This window comes from Lycium barbarum, chromosome 5 (assembly GCF_019175385.1).
Source record: "Lycium barbarum isolate Lr01 chromosome 5, ASM1917538v2, whole genome shotgun sequence".
In the NCBI taxonomy this organism is placed as follows: domain Eukaryota; kingdom Viridiplantae; phylum Streptophyta; class Magnoliopsida; order Solanales; family Solanaceae; genus Lycium; species Lycium barbarum.
Window position 1 is genome coordinate 67,513,609 of NC_083341.1, and position 6,786 is coordinate 67,520,394.

A 6,786-nucleotide genomic window follows, 5' to 3' on the forward strand; every position below is an offset into this window, starting at 1 on the left:
GTGTTAAAAATGATTGCTATTTAAGTGAATTGAGATCGAGAAATTAATAAAGATTATTCGATAAATATTACATGAACAAGAATATTTATTCAACAATAAAACAAACTTTGGATCTACAAGTTTCCATGTGGCAGTGGACAAGTTAATGATAGCATTAAGTTTTGATGAGTCATAGCACATTTGGTGCCTAGGTGACACATGTAAAAGGGTGAATAAGCCAAATTGGACCATTAACTCATCTACTTCTTACTAATCACGTTGGAAAAATAAAGACAAGTTAGGATATAATGTTTAGTGGATATAACGTGTCTTTGCTGCTCCTATACAGCAACGTGAGATACAATTTTAAGGAAACAACATATTATTTTACTCAAGGAGTTTTGCTCACTGCTTCGACCTCGTTGTTCCGTTTTGTCGTGTTGTTGAATCCGGAATTTCTTCGAAGTGGAGTAAAGTGGAAGAAGCATAGTTCGTGGAATATAAGGAAAAAATTCCCCTCTCCTAGGTGTATTTGAGTTTATTCAAGTAATAGCTAAATGAGAAAGTACAAAATTTACACCGGAAATCATAGTTAATGTTGTTATTGTTATGTGGATTATTTGGTGGTTGTTTTGAGTTGATTTATGGGCTAGAATTGATAGAATTTGTATGGTTATTGTTGTTCTTGATATCGTGAACTTGGAGAAATAGTAGAAACAGGGGAGATGATGCCCGATTCATGACACGACAAGTTTGACACTTGATATACATGATATACCGAATGAATCCTTGGCCTAATGAAAGACGTTATTGTTTTTATAGGTTGTAACGCTAGACGGGTTGTGAGGTTGAATTGTCGAAGAAGCCAACAAGGTTTGTGAAGGCTATCCTCTCTTTCATTTTGGCATGATCCATGACGGAACAAAGCGTAAATGAACGTTACTCCATAATGGCTCTACTCTTAGAACGTTAGGGTGGTCTACTCTTTGTCATTCATATGATTAAGTTTCAAAGTATATCGTACTTGAGTTCCTAAGTCCTGAAGGGGCATACATAAGGTTTCATATTTCATACACGTTTTCATGATTGATTCTAATTCCCGAAGGAGGCATATGATAATAATGATGGTATTCTTAACAAGATAGAAAGGAAATGACTAGAAAGTGACTCTGAAGGGAGTTCCGAGTTTTATAAGTTTTGTCATGCATCATTCATATATATATATATATATATATATACTTATGTATCATGATTTTATGGGGAAAGGGAAGGGTTACGGCGTTATATAAGCAAACCACCTGATCAGCTGGTATATGTTGATTATGATGCCCGACCGGGTGAAGCTCGAAGGAGCGAATGGGTAAAAGGTGCATATATTTCAAAAGGACATTATGCATATTCATGGTCCTTAGTGAGAGTCATAGGTACAGGTTGACTCCTACATTCTTCTTATCTTTTGAGTCTTGATATGTTGTTTCATTTCTGCCTTACAAACGCGGTACATTATTCGTACTGATGTGCCTTTTCCTGGGGGCGCTGTGTTTTATGCCACACGAGTGCAGACAGATGTAGAGGACACTTACCATAGGATGTTCCTGAGCTATGAGCTGGATTGGTGAACTCCATTTCTATTAGGAGTATTGTCGAGTCGGAGTACGTATGTATATATATGTTATGTTATGCTATCTTGGTTCATGTTAGAGTCTTTGTAGACAGTGTTTTGGATATGGTGTGTCGAGATGTCGACAGTGTCTATAGCAGTCATGCAGATCTGCACATTCATGTGTATTCATCACGAAGAGTTTTACTGAGTTTACGATAAATTGATAGCAAGTATTAAATGAATGGTTTATGGGCTCACGTAAGGATAATAAATAGAAATGAATAGCATGGTGACGCTCGGTCAGGCTGGGCATCGGGTCTCGGTCGTGGCCCTCCAGTTTGGGTCGTGACATTTATCCCCGAGTAGAGTGTGAAAATTGTAGTCGCTAAAACAATTAAATGGTTTCTTATTACAATTTTGCTGGTTTTAACAAAGTAATTTTTCTAGAAATAATTTTAAACCACTAAAAGAAGGATATGTTTTTGAGTTACGTGATTCCAAATATGAAGCTTAAGCTCGAGAGATGTTTTCAAATTAAAGATGGAGGATGTTGTCTTTTTGGGGTCGCATCCGATTTCAAGAAATAAGTAGATTTTAAAAATTAGATGTCAAGGTCCAAACTCTTATTGTTAAACAACGTAAAGATTTTTATATCTTTTGAGTTAAAAACAAATGAGTACGTTGGCGGATTAAGAAGTTGAGTTATAATTATAATTCAGAGTTTTAATAAACCGTACACATTTTGAAGAGATTCATTCCTTCATAATTAACTCAGTTATAGAATTAATTCATTAATTGAATTGATAATATAATTGAAATGCTAAAAATAATTTTCAAAAAACAAAAACCATCCCTAAAGCTCATTTTTCAATATATATTTCCTTTTCTAATTAATTAGCCATGAATATGCCTCTTTCAAACTTTATACATATGACTTTTTAACCACATTTTACAAACAAGTTATACAATCTTTAGCCATAAAATGTTAGATCTGTAGGTAAACCGTATTGAACGGATCCTTAATACCGAGGTTCTTAGCACCTTCCTCGGGGATCACCAGAACCCTTACCCGTTCTCTGGATTATTTTTTAAAGGTTTAAAAAATTAACCTTTAAATTGGTTTCCTAATTCTCATTCAATAAATTGGGTGGCGACTCTATTTGTTCATGACAAAGAGGTTAAGTTATGAGAACCTTTTATTGGCGAGCATAAAGGCGGACCGTAGCAGAGGGTCATATTGCATTTGACTTTATACTTTCATTAGCCTATTTGTACTTAGGGACAACTTAAACAGCCACTAAGCTTATCTCGACAGTGTCTTCAGCCTGAACCTCCCAAATATGGATATACTATAATCTAGACTATCCTAGAAGAGCAAAATAACATTTTTTTTCATTTGTCAAATCCGGGTTCTTAAGAAAACAATGAAGCAGGGCACAACACAGAAGCAAATGTATTGATTTAACTATCCTTACACAAAGATACATGCGAACCAACAAATGAGCACTCTCACAAATATGTAGCAATGATAACTAGACTCACAAGTAGACTCCTTTGAACTTAACAGATAGAAATTTAAGCATGAATGGGTACATGAAGACCTTAATGATACATAACTGACCAAAATTAGTCATGGATAATGTTCAAACAAGCTGCGGACTAGACAATCTCCAATGAGTACATAGTTGGGCAATTTTCACATTAAACAGAACTCGTAAGCATGTTAGTGATTAGGTAAAACTCATTTTAGCCCATATCTGGTTGAAACAGTAGCTAAACTAGGCTAAACCACAACTGGTATACACAACAAAATAACAGACTAATATGTATGATTCCTAAACTAAGCTACATGTGCAATTAATTTTTAGCTTAAACTGGAATAAGTTCATGAATCAACTAGGCTGGAGATAAAGCAGGCAGTTATATTAAACAAATACATGAAGACCTACTAATGAATAAATTAATCTACCAACCATGAACATACTAATAATTAGACCAAACACATGATTAAGCTAACTACTAAACATACATAAACTACTACAAATAGACTAATGACTAATTAATACATAACTATGCTAAATTAAACTATTAAGCACAGAATTTAATCAGAATTTAAAGAAGATAACTAGAAGGAGGGATATTTACCTTTTTTGTGTGCAGCCTATTGTCGAGATTGAACTTGGAGATCCCTTGCTCCTCAACCGCAATACTCAGCCACAAAAACAAAAGAAAATTTTAGACTTTTAACTTGAAAACAAATATTTAGGTTAAAGTGTCCAATTCTAGTCGGTCACTTTATTTAAAACCCTAGTTTTGAGCTTTAGGTTGTGAATTTGTGATATTCCGTGTGTGTATTGTGAATTGCGGTTTCTTTATATAGATCCCCAAATGTGATCATCTCAAACCCAAGAGTCGATGTGGGACAAGTATTTTTGGGGGGAATTTCTCTTGAATTTCCCCTTCAAACCGACATAGACCAATAAGAATTGAGGATTCAAATTCGCATACAACAAAATTCATTAAGGGATTCCAACTCTCTTGACCATTAATCTACAAAAAAAAATCAGAGAGAGAAAGGGTATTACCGTGTTTAGGTTGAAACGTAGTAGAAATAGGCAATGCATTAATTGCTTTACCTCATTTGGTCGAGCAAAGCTGCAGAAAAGCAACGTACACTGTCCCTTTGCCATTTAAGGATAGATGACGCGGAGGGAGAGAGAAGAGAGTGGTGGCGCTAGGGTTTCACGTAGAAACCATTGTTTCTACGTTGAAATTAACGAAGGGAGTCATTGGTCTGTCCGTTTGGTGTGTTTGTTTGAGGAATGAGGAGATGGACCGGGTCAGTCTCCTATTGGGCTGACTCGGCTGAAATTTTAAGGAGGAAGGAAGGGCCCAATGCCTATATATATATACATAGACGTGTATATATATGTATATAGAGAGGCAAAAATGTGGTTTAGAACTAATTAACTAATTAATCACTTTAAAACAGCCATGTACATAAAAAATGACTAATTCTGCAAGACATAGCCAATTGACTTAAATCATGTAATTGGCTATTTCAATTATAACCAAACCATCACATAGCAAACAATTTCAAATATAAATGTAATTAAGCACATAACCAATTTGTAGGTAACCTTGAATCATAAGAGCAAAAATAAATGTGATTATGCAATTTGTAAAATTGACATGCAAATTGATTATTTCATTTAATTAATCAATTTTCTTGAATTAACGGAGTAAAATATTTTTCAGTAATTTAAAGAATTAATTGAATACTTGTTTTGAACTATTTCTTTTTGACATAATTTGACAAATACTTTAATATAATCCAAATTATTATTAAATGGCTTACAATATATATTTGAACTCATTTTGCCAAATGAAATGGCAAAATATTATCAAAATAATTTTGGTTTATAAAATACATATTTCATTCCTTTTGAGATCCAAGAACTCTGGGAAATTAAATAAAATTATTGGAGGGCCAAAATTAGGTGTCAACAACTAGTTTGGGCAATTAGATGTTGATCATTTATCTAGGATTGGTTATGATCATGCCCCTATGGTATTATCTTGTGGTCATCAGACACAATATTTTGTCAAATCATTCAAGTTTCTAAAGTTTTGGACTGAGCATGAATGTTTTCCTAAGGTGGTTAGACAACATTAGCAAGCTGCAGACACATATGATGTTTTCTTATCATTTAAGAAGAAGATGAAGTGTGAAAACTGCTTTATCACTGTGGAGCAAACACATTTTTGGAGATATTTTCAAGCAGTTGAGCATCAGGGAAGACATTGTAAGAGCTAAAGAAGTTTTGTTTGAGGAATTCTACAAAGGCCTCAAGTAGAACTAAAGAACAACAACAACAACAACAACAACCTAGTGAAATCCCACAACGTGGGGTTTGCGGAGGGTAGAGTGTACGCAGACCTTACTCCTACCAAGGTAGGACGTCTGTTTCCAAAAGACCCTCGGCTCAATAGAGAGCATAAAAAGAGGTCAGATAAGGCCAAGAGATTAAAAGCGATATAGAAATGAAAATAACAAAAGCGACTAAGCCATGATGAAGCAGGTTGCAAAGGGGCAGTAGCTATCACAGATAAAATAAGATAATCAAAGACAGAAAATAACAGATAGTAGCAGAACTAAAGAAGTATTTGCATTATGAGGAGGAATTTTGGAGACAGAAATCTGATTTTGACTGTTTTGCTGAAGGAGACAGAAATACAAGATTCTTCCATAATATTATAAAGGTTAGAAGGAAGAGGACTCGGATCAAAAGAATTCAAAATGCTAAAGGAAGTTGGGTAGAAGGAACAAATAATCTAGCAGCTAAGTATTTGTGGCATCCCAAGCATGGAAGAGGTTAAAAAAGCAGTATTTGAATTATCAGGAGATAGTGCAAGTGGTCCTAATGGACTAACATGTGTTTTCTATCAATCCTGCTGGGAGACTGTTGGTGTTGATGTTTATAATGTGGTTAAAGCTTTGTTTGAAGGTCATACTCTTCGTAAATCTATAAATCACACCTATCTTGAATTGTTGCCAAAGAAGAATAAGGTTGAGACTTTTTCTGATATGAGGCCTATAAGTCTTAACAATTTTATCAACAAGATAATTTCTAGAGTTTTGCATGACAAGATTGATAAACTGTTACCCAGGCTGATTTTTGCTAATCAATCTGGTTTTGTCAAAGGGAGGAGTGTCAATGAAAATGTATTACTGACTCAAGAAGTTGTTACTGATGTCAGGTTAAGGGGAAAGCCAAAACATGTAGTCTTAAAGCTTGATATGATCAAGGCTTATGATAGAGCATCATAATTGTTTTTAACCAAGGTACTCAGAAAGATGGGATTTGCAGAAGGACTTATTGACTTAATGTGGAGATTTTTGGCTAATAACTGGTATTATGTACTTGTGAATGGTCAAGCTCATGGTTTTCTCCACTCTACTAGGGGTGTTAAACAAGGGGATCCTTTGTCACTTGCTATTTTCATTCTGTCTGCAAAAGTGCTAACAAGAGCTTTAAATTCACTTTTTGAAGTTAAATATTTTAAAGGATATGGGATGCCTAAATAGAGTGGCAATATCAATCATTTAGGATATACAGATGACACCATAATCTTCTCTTCTACAGACAACAAGTCTTTACAGATGATTATGCAAGTGTTGCAGGATAATGAGACTATATCTG

At 34.6% G+C, this 6,786-nt stretch overlaps 1 long non-coding RNA gene across 3 annotated transcripts in view; it reads right to left on the bottom strand.

The window, feature by feature from the left end:
- The window catches only part of LOC132640927 (uncharacterized), a 31,333-nt gene extending 26,928 nt beyond the window's left edge, over positions 1–4,405 (bottom strand). For 2 of the 3 annotated variants that reach the window (XR_009582500.1, XR_009582498.1), the window contains exon 1: positions 3,728–4,161. This is a non-coding gene — a long non-coding RNA (uncharacterized LOC132640927). Of the gene's footprint in view, positions 1–3,727; positions 4,162–4,218 lie in introns of those variants that run through there. The other variant, XR_009582499.1, reaches the window with a different exon arrangement.
- Positions 4,406–6,786: the final 2,381 nt, after the last annotated feature.